A 14,306-nucleotide genomic window follows, 5' to 3' on the forward strand; every position below is an offset into this window, starting at 1 on the left:
GGGTCGTCCTCTGCTGCTTTCCTGGGCCACAAACAGAGAGAGAGTTGGATGAGAAGTGGAGTAGTTGGGATTAGAAGTAGCATCCCTATGGGATGCCGGTACCACACATGGAGGCTTAGCCCACTGTGCCATGGTCCTGAGCCCAGCTTGTCACTCTGGATTTCTCATTTTAGGAGATGGTCTCCCCGCTGCCAGATCCATTCATGTAGGGTTCAGTTATGTGCAGCTGAGTGAATCCTGCCACAGGGGTCTAACTCTAGGGTGAGCTTCTCACCCCAGCTTTTAAGCTTCTGTTGGCCTACTATCCCAGCACCCTGGCCAGGCAGGCCCAGCAGCCAGTGGGTGTTGATTGAGTAGCTGTGTTTTGAGGGAATACGTAATGGACTGGAGGTGAAGGACTGTAACCTGTGAGCCACACAGCAGGTGAGAGTACAAGAGCTACTGCTGGGCACCCACTGGAGGCAGCGGTGATGTGGCCTCTGCCCTCAAGGGGCACTCTACCTGCCTGGCTCAACACCGGAAGCTAATCAGGGAGAGACCCAGCTTGGCATAGCGAGCGGTTTGTGTGGTGAAGGACAAATTGGAGTGATTAATACTGAAGCGGTCACTCGCTCCATGGGCAGAGTGGAGATGCCAGATCACATTCAAAGGCTGGGGTTGGCATGTGGGCGCATCTCCAGCTCAGCAGGCAGCAGGAGAGAGCCACACGCTGCAGCCACAACACACAGAGAAAATGGATGTGATTGAAACAATGGCTCGAACCACGTTGGCGTGGTTAGCTCTCTTCTGCAGGAGGAGGGCACTGCTGCTGGCTGAAATAACTTGACCGCTCTTCCAGCTGCAGCTGGGGACTGCAAGCTGCAAAGCCAAAGTGAATTTTTAGCATTCTCCTGTTAGCTTTGTAACTTGCCTTGATTCTAACTTGGGAAAGAACTGTAACAGGTATCTCCACTGGAACCAGAGGCACATAAGTGGGCCTTGAAAAGGTGCTTCTTAGGGCTCTGTGACACCAGCATCTCGCATCAGAGGCCCAGTTCCAGTCCTAGCTAGACGTTGGCTCCCTGCTAACATGCCTGGGAAAGCGGTAGAGGATGGCTCAAGCACTTGGCCCCGCCACTCATGCGGGAAACCCAGAGAGAGTTCCTGGCTGCTGTCCTCGGTTTGGCCCAGCCCTGACAGTTGTAGCTACTTGGGGAGTAAGCCAGCAAATGGAAATGTCTCTAAATGTATCATGTCTTCTTATAAAGTAAATAAATACACATCTTTGTTTATTTGAAAGGCAGAGTTACAGAGTGACAGAGAGGAATTGGGAAGGAAAAAGAGAAACCTTCCATCTATGGGTTCGTTTCTCAAATGGCCACAACGACTGGGACCGGACTAGGCCAAAGCCAGCAGTGTGGAGCTCCATCTGGGTCCCCCATGTGAGTGCAGAGGCCACTTAGGCCACTTTCTGAGGCATGCCTTGTTAGAAAGAAGTGGAGAGGACCCAGTGGAAAAGGAGATTCTTCTCTCCCTTATTTCTTAAAAGAGAGTTACTTATTTTTATTTGAAAAGTATATTTAGAGACAGAGAGAGAATATGAGATTTTCTATCTGCTGGCCCACTCCCCAAATGCCCATAACTGCTGCAGCTATGCCGGAAGCCAGGAGTTTCTTTTGGGTCTCCCACAAGGGTGTGTGGACCCACGGACTAGGGCCATCCTCTGTTGCTTTCTGGCACAGTAGCAGGGAGCTGGATTGGGACTCAAGCTGGCACCCTGCGGGATGCCAGCACCGCTAGGCAGAGGCTTAACCTACGAGCCACAGCACCTGCTCCGCGACATGCTTTCTTAGCGAGGGACACTGCTTTGCCACTTTTTGATTAGACAAGCTCATCACAAGGATCTCCGTTAGCTAGAACTGCGGCATAGACTCCCTCTCGTCCCCTCCTCCCAGGCCCTAGCTGTACGACAGGTCGGGAAAAGCAGAGTTGAGTTATTGGGCTCCAGCACAGAGGCAGCAAGAAGGGCAGAGGATTGCGAGTGACTTCTAGGGATTAAGTCCGCAGGGCTGGCCGTGTGTGATGCTTTACCTGTCTGCACTGTCTGTCGCCATGCAGAACCTCCTGGGAAAGGAGCCAAGCCCTTCCTGAGAAGACATTTGCCCTTAGAGTTTCATTCCCCAGTGAAAGGTTAGGTTGAAGTTATAGATTATCTTGCAATGGGTAATATAAAAACCTAAATCTAGGGCCTGGTATGGTGGCCTAACAGCTAAAGTCCTCGCCTTTAATGCACCAGGATCCCATATGGGCACCGATTCTAATCTGAGCAGCCCTGCTTCCCATCCAACTCCCTGCTTGTGGCCTGGGAAAGCAGTTGAGGATGGCCCAGAGCCTTGGGAGCTTGTACCTGTGTGGGAGACCCAGAAGAGCTCCTGGCTCCTGCCTTGGGATTGGCACAGCTCCAGCCATTGCAATCACTTGGGGAGTGAATCATTGGATGGAAGATCTTCCTCTCTGTCTTTCCTCCTCTCTGTATATCTGACTTTGCAATAAAAATTAAACAGATCTTAAAACAACAACAACAACAACAACAACAAACTAGATCTAGACCTAAGGGAAGAACTCGTAGAGCAGAAAATGTGCTGAGACAAGTGTTTGCAGTAGAGACGTCCCTGGGAGGCCTCAGGCGCTGACTCGGTTCTAATGCAAAATCTGTCGCTCCAACAGTTTCATCCAACTGAGACATTTTCATCACCCAGCACCACATGGACCTATTTTAGGGAAGTGTAGATAACCGGCTGTCCTGGCTCATGCAGGTTGAGGGCTGCTCCTCTATCTGCCAGCATATTCCTGCCTTCCCCATCAGCGCTGGGGGTCTGGTGTTTCGGCCTGGCAGGAGTTTGCACCGTTAGTGTGTACGGCATGGGCCGAGCTGCAGTGTGGTTGGGAGCACTGTTTTTCACAGTGCAGTCATGTGGGACATGGTGCTTTGGTGGATGACGGAGCAAGAGCGTGACGATGCGTTCTTAAGGTCATGTAGGAGCAAGCGGACACCTGTCATCCAGTGACTTTGCACAGCCACACGTTCCTTACACACACGCTCCTGGCGATGCCAGTGTCGACCTGTTTGCTGTGCTGCACATTGTGTAACAGCGTAGCACACACTATATACTATATGGAGTACTTGCCAAGGACCATTAATTATGCTACTAGCTTCTCTCTTTACTGCAAAAATAGTTTTTAGCATTATTCTGGAATGCTCTCCTTTTATTTCTGTTATATATATTATTTTATGTTATATATATTTCATGTGAGGTTTGTGGTGTGATACCAACTACAAGAAATTCTTCTCAGGTTTACTGATTTCTTGACTTCATCAAGAGGCCACATGCAGGTGCAGTGGCAGCTTCCCTGTGGGCTTCCCTGTGGGCACTGGTTCTAAACCCAGCTGCTCTGCTTCCCACCCAGCTCCCTGCTAATGTACTTGAAAAAGCGGCAGAGAAGGGCTCACCCCTGTGGAAGACCTGGAGGAAGCTCCTGGCTCCTGACTCTTAGGCCTGGCCCAGCCCAGCCACTGCAGCCATTTGGGGAGTAACCCAGCAGGTGGAAGATCTCTCTGTGTGTCTCTGCCTCTCACTCTGTGACTCCAACTTCAAGAAAAAGGAATACATCTTAGAAAAAACAGTGATTGACACTGTCTCGACCTGTGTAGTGCATCCCGAGGCATGTGCAAGAGGCTGAGCTCGCCCAAGGAGACATTGTGTCGCCAGGTGTTGCATGACTGAAACCGAACACCACGGGCACACGGCTGAAGCAGTGATTTGCTTCTGAACTCCTGGGACCCATGGAACCAAGGGTGACACCTGCGGGGTTTAGGACTCACAAGTGGTCAACTGGGTGCCTTCCCTCGGAAGCAACAGCCCTCAAACTTGGTTTGATCGAAGCATCAGTCAGGCCCTGACCAAACTGCAGGTCTTAAACCTGGTTCCCACTGTTCTAGAACATTCCTTCCTGGACAGAGCCCAACTGGAGTTCCCTGCGATGATGAGGCAGCCATGTGGTGGAGAGACCTTGTCCCCCAGCTGTGGGTTCTGCCGCCAGCAAAAACAACCTAGGGCTTGGTCATTCATAAACAGTGGGAAATTCTCTGTCACTGTAGTGAAGGTTGGAATGGTGAAGGTCAAGGCCCCATTGGATTCAAGGTCTGGGCGGGGGTGGAGGTGAGGGCAGCTGCCTGCTTTGTAGAGGCAGCTTGTGGCTATGGCCTTCAGAGAGGCTGGTCACTCTTCCCTCCCATGGTGGCAGGCAGATGCGGCAAGCTCCCCTGCAAGCCATGTTCTAGAATGCCGTCACCGTCTGTGAACGTGTGCGAGTGCCCTTTGCTTACAAGGACATCTCTAGAATGGGACCCATCTTACTGACCCCATCTGTTAATTTAATTCCCTCTTGAACAACCGTGTCTTCTACCACAGTCAGATTTGTACTGGGGTTAAGACTTGCATATACACATTGGGGGAAGCAGAAATACAACTTGATCCATCACACTCAAGAGGTGGCTCAGTTGGAATTGGCACTCCAGGGGCTTCTGCATGGGGGTCACACCAAACTTTTGGACCAGATGCTGAGTGCAAGCAGCGTTTACTTCTGGGTGATTTGTTGAGCTGGGCACTTAGAATTTGAATATTTGGTGGTAGATACTTGGTGCTCCAGTTAAGTTGCCTGTGTCAGAGTGCTGGAAATTCACTCCTGGCTCCACTTGGGATTCCAGGTTCTGCCCATGCAGAGCCTGGGAGGCAGCAGGTGGTGCTTTAAATATGTGGTCCCTAAAGCCATTGGGAAGGCGGGGCGACTCCCTTTGAGTTCCAGGCTCTAGGCCTTGGCCTGGCTTAGCTGTCACTGTTATGAACATGTGGGGAAGTGAATCAGCAAATGGAAGATCTCTACGTGTCCCTGTTTTTCAATAAAAAACAAACAAACAAAAGCAAAGCAAACAAACAAAAACCACATATGCTTTTGTGTGAAATAGAAATTGGAGCCTGTGTTGCATTGCTGCTGGTTGAGCTGCCACTTGCAACAGCCTGCAGTCCCATATCTGAGTGCCAATTTGAGTCCCTTCTGTTAGTTCCCTAGCCGGCTCCCTGCTCATGTACTTGGGAAGGCAGTGGAAGATGGTACAAGTGCTTGACCCCCTGCCACCCATGTGGAAGAGCTGGATGGAGCTCCCAGCTCCTGGCTGGCTTCAGCTTGGCTAAGTTCTGGCTATTATGGCCAGGTGGGGAGTGAACTACCAGATGAAAAATCTGCCCGCCCCCTTTGTCTCTCATGCCCTTTCAACTGAATTTTTTAAAGATTTTTTTCAACCTTCAGTTTTACTACCTAGAAAGAGGTGCCCTTCCCACAAAAGCCTGCAGTTTTTCACTCCTTCCTCCTACCCCATCTCTTTAAAGGGAAGAGACCTGGGTCTCATCGGGTGGTTGTAGACACAAAGAACGTGGTATGTGCATGGAAGGAGTGGCTGCCAGGGGTGTCAGTGGCAATGACATGGTACTGGTGACTCAGAACCCACTCTATACCAAGTGCTGTGCTGACTGCTCCATGACTGTCTCAGGTGTGGGGTGTGTGCCATGGTACAGATAAGGCGTGACGCATCAGTGCAGCAGGCACACTGATTTCGAATTTCCTAGAACTGCTAGGAATTTCCAAGAAGGTGTCACAACTTGAAATCCTAATCTCCAAGGCAGTGAATGAATGATGGTTTTAGGAGGTGGGACTGGGCGGAGTGATTTGGTCCTAAGGGTGGAGGCCAGGGTACTTAGGAAAAGAGCTTTAAAATTGTTAGTGGCTGGGGCCAGCACCCTGACATAGTAGGCTAAACTTCCACACGCAGTGCTGGCATTCTATATGGGCGTCAATTGAAGTCCCAGTGCTCCTTGCTGATGGCCTGGGAAAGCAACACAAGATCACTCAAATTTTTGGGTCCCAGAACCCACCTGGGAGAACTGGAAGGAGCTGCTGGCTCCAGGCTTAAGCTTGGCTCAGTTCTGGCTGTTGTGGCCATTTGTGGAGTGAGCCAGTGTACGGAAGAGACTTTACTGTTTCTGCTTCGCTCTGTAACTCTGCGTTTCAGATTTTTTAAAAAATGGCACTAAAATAAATATTCTCTGAAAAAATAAGTTGCTAAAGGTCTGAGCTGAGGATTAAGCCACGGTCTGTGGCATCGACATCCTGTTCGCATCCCAGCTGCTGTACTTCCACTTTCGACTCCCTGCTTATATACCTGGGAAGCCCCAGAGAAGCCATGCTACTCCTGCGGGAGACCCGGACCAAGCTTGGAACTCTTGGCTTCAGCCTAGCCCAGCCCTATCTGCCGTGGCCATTTGGGGAGTAAACCAGTGGATGGAAGATCTCATTCTCTTTCCCTTTCTTCTGCCTTCCACTTTTCAAATAATTAAGAAGCTGTTATAAGGTTGGAAAAGCTAGGCGAATGCTATGAAAGATATAATCACGGGACATTTGAGCTCCACAGACAGAGTGAGCCTGGTGGAAGGCTGCTCTGGGAGACAGTGTTGTAGGTAGACACTCCAGCACCTTTCCCGAGGGGCCTTCCCAGCAGGGGGCGCTCATCTCTTTGCTCTTGGATCCTGCCAAGAAAAACTCATGTTTAAAGTACTTCCTTGCAGAGCAGTTGACTTCTGTTTCCTGTACTGTTTGATTTCTCCAGGCTCTTGGGGCATGATGAGGTAAGAGTAGGTATATTTAACGTTGAAGATTGGTGAGCCCTTATGGGCACACCATTTTTCCTCAGCGCTGGGAGTCTTGGTTCCTAAGGCAGCTCCAGCTCAGGTACATGGAGGGGTGCCCCAGGTGGCTGCTCTGAGGAGGTCACTATTGGACACCGTGGAGTGGAGGCAGGAAGCACAGGGCCAACACAGTCATGATCCGCGTTGTCTTTGTGGTCACCCGTCCACTCTGGCCTGGTCCCTGCAAACTTGCTGACAGCACCAATTTGCAAGAGAAAGATCCTTGTCCCTGCAATTTAATTTTTTAAATTGCAGAGTAAGCAACTCGATACAGGAGGCGGAGGACCTCCCTGCACTTCCCCCTTGGGCCCAAGAGATCTGCTTGTTTCATTGTATCTTCATTGAAGCTTTCATTGTATCTTCACTGAATCTCTTCCCTTTTCATGCCATCTTTCCAAGCCTCTCAAGAGGACGCTGCCCCAAGCATTTTATGGGATATCAAGAGGAATCCCAATGATTCTTATCTATCTGCATTTCCCCCCACGATTTGTATTTAATTATTTGCTTATTTGAACAGCAGAGTGAGAGGGAGGGGGAGATAGATGGACAAATAGATAGATGATAGATCGATTGATCTATTTCCCATCCACTTTTCACTTGCCAAATGGTCACGATGGCTACGACTAGGCTAGGCCAGAGCCAAGAGCCAGGAGCTCTGACTGGGTCTCTGATGTGGCTGGCAGGAGTCCAAGTCCTTGACGCATCACCAACTGTCTTCCCTGGAACGTGAGCAGAAAGCTGATGGAAAGCAGAGCAGCCGGGACTTGAACCAGTGCTCTGGGAGATGACAGCTCACAAGCAGGGGCTTAGCATGCTGCACTGCAACACTGGCTCCCAGAGAGAGCTGTCCTGAACTCTGTGGTTTCACCCTGTCCTCGCAGTTGGCCTCGTGACACAATTATTCTCTTCCCATGTCAGGGAAGAGACTACAGGCTGAGCTGTTCAAGTGTGCCGGCTAACCAGATGACCACCCGTGTGGTTGGATTCAGCAGGGCGGCTTCTGCCTTACATTCTGTTTGCACTCAGCAGATGAACTCCATCATTGGAATGACACAGCACCAGATTCCCTCCCTCTCTGATCTGTTCTGAGGACAGGTCAGTGGCAAGGTCTGTGTTTCAAACGCAATATTCACAAAGAAGGGAGTAAACTTGGAAAGGCTAGAGAGAAATTTGGTGTCAGCAGAGGAAGGCGCCTGCGAGGTCGGGGGCGGGAGTGCTCCAAAACAGCTTAGCGGAGCCTCCAGCTTCCTACAAACTCACTGAGTGGAGGCAGAGGGCACGGGGCCAACACAGTTGTGAAGAACTGGGTGCCAGGGTGCCCCTTCCTAAGATGGCTAGATAGAGACAGTTTGGCATATGGAGAACAGAGTATTGTTCCACTTTGAGAATGAACGGGATTCTATTATTTGCAACAAAATGACTGGGATGGGAGGATTTCATGCTGGTTGAGATAAGCTGGAGGTAGCAAAATACCACACTCTCCCTCATTTGTGGTAGCTTAAATTTAACAAAAGTACTCCAAAAATGTGTGTATTGTTTTGCTTCAAACACAGTGTTGTATCAGACTTTGTCTTAAATAAGCAGATTGTTAGGATTTATGTACAAATACAGTTTTAATGATCTTGTAAGTTAAAAAAAAAATCATCTTCTGTGAGTAAAGTTCAACATCTTTTATCATTTGCCTATTTTTCTGTTGGACCTGTAAGTCTTTTTTTTAAACTTCTTTAAAAATTTGAATTCTATGGGCCAGCACAGCGATGTAGCCAGCTATCTCCCTGCCTTCAGCACTGGCATCCCATATGGGCTCTGATTCCTGTTCCGGCTACTCCACTTCCCTTCTGGCTCCCTGCTTGTGGCCTTGAAGGCAGTAGAGGATGGCCCAGGTCCTTGGGCCTCTGCACCCGTGTGGGGAACCTGGAATAAGCTCCTGGTTCCTGGCTTTGGAACGCTGCAGGTCGAGCGTCGTGGCCATTTGGATAGTGAGTCTGAGGAAGACTCTCTGTCTCTCCCTCTCTCATCTCTCTTTGACTGTACCTTTCAAATAAAAACAGAACTCCCTTCTTAAAAAGGCAATCCTTCTCTCAGCAAAGCTCTCTTTTGAATAAAAATAAATACACCTTGATAAAGATTTATTGGAACTCTTTATTTAGTAGAGCGTTCAGTCATTGACTAGATTACAAATTAGAAATAAGTCATCTCAAAAAAAAAATACCAAGTAAAGACAAAACAAAATAAAAAACCCAGCAAGCACAAAGTCAAGTGAGGAATGCCACGCGCTGTGGGCATTCTCAAGGATGATGAGCAGGAGGGTGGCCGAGGGTGGACTTCAGGAGGCCAGCCTGCCTGGCACTTTGGAGAGGGGGAGGGTCAGAGCTGGAGAGCCTCACGGAGCAACCATGGCAGGGCAACAGAGCTGGGCAGATGGTGTCTGGGCACTTCTGCTTGTGGGAGCATGGGGTGCGCGAGTCCACGGAGGCAGAGGGGGTTGCAGGGACAAAGGCTGCACTCAGAACTAGGCAAGAGGGAGGCAGACAGAGGCAGAGCTGCAGTGACCACCTGAGAGAGTGTGTCCATGTGTTTGTGTCCGTGTGTCTCCGTGCACGTGTGCATCCATGTGTACTTGCATGTTTGCACACGCCCTGTTCCACGTGCACGCATGTGTGTCATATGTGTACATTTGTGCATGTGCCCCGTGTCCATGTGTCCATGTGTGTCCCTGTGCATGTGTCTCTCTGTGTGCGCATATGTACATGTGTGTGCAGGGGGTCAGGCACAGCTCACTGCGTGTTATGTACCCCTCACTCCTTCTTGCCTCAGCTACACCTGGAAACAAAGGGCACAGAGAACATGGATGCACCTGCATCAAGAGGTCTGGGGTGTACTGACGTCACCACACCGGAATTCCTCTCCCTCTTGGCAGGAGGGAAAAGCAGGGAGCCTGGGAGTCACAGAGCCAGATTTTCATGCGATTTCTTTCACCTTCGAGGAGCTCACAAATACTGGTGTGGCAGCCTGGAGTCCCAACCCTCCTTTTTAAAGGAAAAAAAAAAGGTCTCTTGAATTTATATTTGCTTTGCTCTGTAAACTCCAGAGCGAATACAAGCTCTTTGGGACTCTGTGTGCCTGTGGCCACCCGGAAGACTCCATGGTGCCCATGGAGCTTGGGAGTCAGCGCGTCTGTGGTCGCCCTGACGACTCCATGGTGCCCGTAGAGCTTGGGAAAGCCCTGAACTTCTCTTCTCAGGAGCTGCAGAAGCTGGGAGTTGGAAACATGTTGTGGTTCTTGTTTGTCAAGACTCAGGGTGGCGTGCACATAACCCATGCTCGCCAGCAGCGCTCGAGTTGGATGCCCCTCTGCTTGCTCTAGCATGGGAGGCTGGCCTGGTACACAGTGGGATCACAGCACAGAAGCCCCGGGCACAAGCAGCGCTTACTCTGTTCCTGGCAGAACATGACCAGCCACACAGAAAATGATAGTTTCTGCCCCTGTGGCTTTGGCATTTGAACAAAGTGATTTTATTCTGGAAACACTTTATTGAAGTTTAGAATTACTGCTGCTTCTTGAGGTTGCCTTGCTCTGTGCCACGTTGCCGGGATGTGCACGGAGAATGATCTGGGGCTGCTGCCGGTAAAATGCCAAGAACTCAGCGGGAATGAGGCAGGCCTTGGACCCAGCGTCCTCTCTGGAAATAATTAAGCTACCCGAATGAAGCTGTGGAAATGTGCCATGCACTCAAACCAACATCCGTGCAAACCCACACAGACAGGCCCAATCCCTCGATGTTTTGGAAACAGCTGTTTCTAAGACTCTCCCAGGGTGTAAACAGAACAAGATTTGTAGCCATGACCTACTGCTGGGATGAACAACCTGAACATCCAAGTGCTGGTTATTGTTCTGGGAAGCAGAGTCACCCTGCTTGGTGCAGTGGAAGAATTTCATTTGCATAGGTCAAAAAACCCAGTCCGAGCTAAGCGTGGTGGCCTAGTGGCTAGTCTTCACCTTGCACACGCTGGGATCCCATATGGGTGCTGGTTCTAGTCCTGGCTATCCCACTCACCATCCACCTCATTGCTTGTGGCCTGGGAAAGTAGTAGAGAATGGCCCAAAGCCTTGGGACCCTGCACCCACGTGGGAGACCTGGAAGAAGCTCCTGACTTCTGGCTTCAGATTGGCAGAGTTTCAGGTGCTATGGCCACTTGGGGTGTGAACCAATGGATGGAAGGTCTTTCTCTCTGTCTCTCTCCTCTGTGAATCTGACTTTTCAATAAAAATGAACTTATCTGGACAATAAGACGCTGAACTTTATGCTAGGCATGTGTTTGCAAGCAATGAATCTCAACTGAACTTGAACTATGGTTATGCAGCAAGGTGGAGGAATCCACCATGGGGGGAGGGGTATGGGGAGGGGTGGGGGGAATCCCCAGCGCCTATAAAACCGTACTACACAATACAGTGTAAGCAACAATAAAAAAAAAAAAATGAATGAATGAATGAATGAATACGTAATTTTAAAAGGAAGAACCGAGTCCGATTATTTTGGTCCGTTACTTCTGGCAATGAGGAACATGAAATTTTACAGAATGCAGACTGCAGACTGCATTAGCTTGGAAACCAAGACGCAAAAGCAGCATGCAGTTCCTCATTCAGGCTGGGCCCACTTCCTTTCCTTACTCCAAGACCAGGTCCCGCAGTGCTGACTCTGTGGGAGGCTCTGATTGGAACATACACCCAGCTGGAGGCGCTGGGCATCGGACGGTAGCAGCGCGTTCTGCTCCAAGCATCTCCCAGCCTCTGTGCTCTGCCCAGCAAGAGAGCAGGTGGGCTCACCCGCAGGGATTTAGTTTCACAAGTCTTCAGAAGGATAAACTCAGATGGCTACCTAGAAACTCAAAGTACGGAGTGATTGGGCGTTAGGGGCCACAGTTCAGACACTCACTATAGGATGTCTGTTGGAGTGCCTGGGTTCGAGTCTTGGTTCCGCTCCCCGTGCTGGCTAATGTATCCTTGAGAGACAGCAGGTCTCTCATGGGAGACCCAGACTGAATCCATCCTTTGTATCTGCATGGTGCCAGTCAGGCATCCCACAAATCCCACACACAGTGGAGTGTGAGTGGCAGTGGAGGTGGGAGTGAGGCCGGGGTAAGAGGCTGAAGGGAGACATTGTGTGGGAGACAACTTGCACATGACCTCGTTTTTATCTTGATTGTGTAAATATAAATCTGGGAGGGGACCGAAGGAAGAGCCCCAGGGAATTCCAGCTCCTGTCCCAGGAAGCCCATTAGCCTCTCACAAGGGACAAAGGCACGGGCTTTCTTTTTAAATGCACTTTAGTGTATTCAGGTAATTCTTCCACAGGAAGACCTAAAGAGTTAGGGATGTTATCCCTACAGGATCAGGTATGAAGTTTAAGACACTAAGGATTAAGACGCATGGCAAGGAGGAGGGAAGAAGCAAGACCAGGAAACCCTGAAGTGGAAGCTGGATCACCATCACCAAGGGGCATGGGTCTGGGGACGGAGCCACTTGGTCTGCTGGTTCCTGCGCCCACAGAACCCGAGGGCCAGACCAGAGCATCCACTGGGGGATGGCCAGAGGGTACTACAAGAACAATTGCTTAAGCAGATTTGCCCAAGTTTATAATATGTATGAATGTCAGTTTGGAGCACTGAGGCTTCACTTCCAATCCAGCTCCCTGCCAACACACCTGGAAAGGCGGCGAAAGATGGTCCAAGTGCTTGGGCCTCTGTCACCTAAGGGGGGACCTCTCTCTTTTTGCCTCTCTCCTCCTGTCACCCTACCTTTAAAGGAAGTAAAATAAAGCTTTAGAAACAAGGAAAATAAAAATAAAGTGACGGGGAGAAGGGAAGAATGTAACAAATGAGGCATTTTGTGATGTATTCATGTAAGAATATGTTTAAAAACGGGCTACAAAATTGCATATCCTTCTTAACCCACCAGTGGGCTGGGAAATCTGTTTTGTGGACCAGTATGGGCCTTTACATATAAAGGTGGATGTGGACACAGGGTGGAGTAGGGACAAATGGCTTGAACTAAAATATCAGCCTCTTGCAGGTTGTAAGACTGGGTGCAATTTTCTGGAACTCCTACAGGACTTTGGCTTCAGTTTTATATGTGTATAAACAGGTGTATGTGTGTGTGTGTGTGTAGGTGATGTCTGTCTTAGGGATGTGAGATGAATTTAAAGGTCATGGCTAAGCAAATCTGAAAGCCATTGGTTTGGGTAGATGTTTCTGTAGGGCTGTAATATTAAAAGGAATAAAGGTATAAGAAAAGCTTGCAAAAAGTTCATGGAAAAATAGTGCATAGACAAGTTATCTTTTTATGCCAAAATAAGTTATCTTTTTAAAAAAGATTTTATTTATTTTAATTTGAAAGGCAGTGTTACAGAGGGGAAAAAAAAGAGAAAGGGAGAGCTCTTCCATCCACTGGCTCACTCCTCAGTTGGCCACAATGGCCTGAGCTGAGCCAATCGGAAGCTGAGAGCCAGAAGCATCCTCTGGATTTCCCACGAAGATGCAGGGTCTGAAGGACTTGCTCCATCCTCTGTTGCCTTTCCAGGCCATAGACAAGGAGTTGAATCAGAAGTGGAGCAGCTGAGACACAAACCAGCATCCATATGGGATGCTGGCGCCACAGACAAAAGCTATGTCATAGGGTTGCCCCTAAAGGTTCTATTCTCTGTAAGCCTCTGAAGTCCCTGTGGCTTACGATGGTGGCCACATCCCAATCAGCCCATCATTGTAAGCTGGAAATGTCCTTGGTGGGAGATGCACTGAATGCACTCCATCTGCCACGCATCCTGGCTCAGCAACAGTCACCTAGCACACCAAACAGCATGGTGTGGTGCTGGTAGTGGTGGGGTCTGCCCTGCTGACCAAGGGGTTGACTGGGAGATCTGGCCCCTGCTGCTGCTCAGCCTGTCTAGATAAGATCAGCCACCACACAAAGCAAGCCCAGGAAAGACCAACTTTGCCACTACACCCTCATTCTACTAAAGGGACATCCACAGGAAAGTTGTAAGCTGAGCCACTGTAAACCAGGACTCTGTGTGTGTGTGTGTGTATGCCTAGTCTTTGTTCCTAGCTTCCAGAACAGAGCACCCAGACACTTGGAAGATCTTGAGGACTGCAGGTATCTCACTCTTCAGAATGGGCACCTTTGACCGTAGTTGAGGTGCTTCTCCATGGGTTCTTGTCCAGCTGCAGCATGGGCCCTGGGCATCAGAGGGAGACACCACAGGATGAGAAGGTTGGAATAACCATCAATGGGCTGTAAAAGCTCTGGGGGAAAAAAAAAACCTGGAAAAGGAATCTGGGAGGATTCCTGGGTCGGTAAAGACAAGCAGGTGCTGGAAGACTGATTCAGCTATGGGGGCATGGAAGAGAGAGAGGGAAAGAAACACACACACACACACACACACACACACACACACACACACAGAGACGAGCTTATTTTTCATCTGCTGGTACAATCTCCAATGGCCACAATGGCCAGGCTTGAGACAT

This window comes from Ochotona curzoniae, unplaced genomic scaffold, assembly GCF_017591425.1.
Source record: "Ochotona curzoniae isolate NIBS_2020 unplaced genomic scaffold, NIBS_Ocur_1.0 contig_4064, whole genome shotgun sequence".
Taxonomy (NCBI): domain Eukaryota; kingdom Metazoa; phylum Chordata; class Mammalia; order Lagomorpha; family Ochotonidae; genus Ochotona; species Ochotona curzoniae.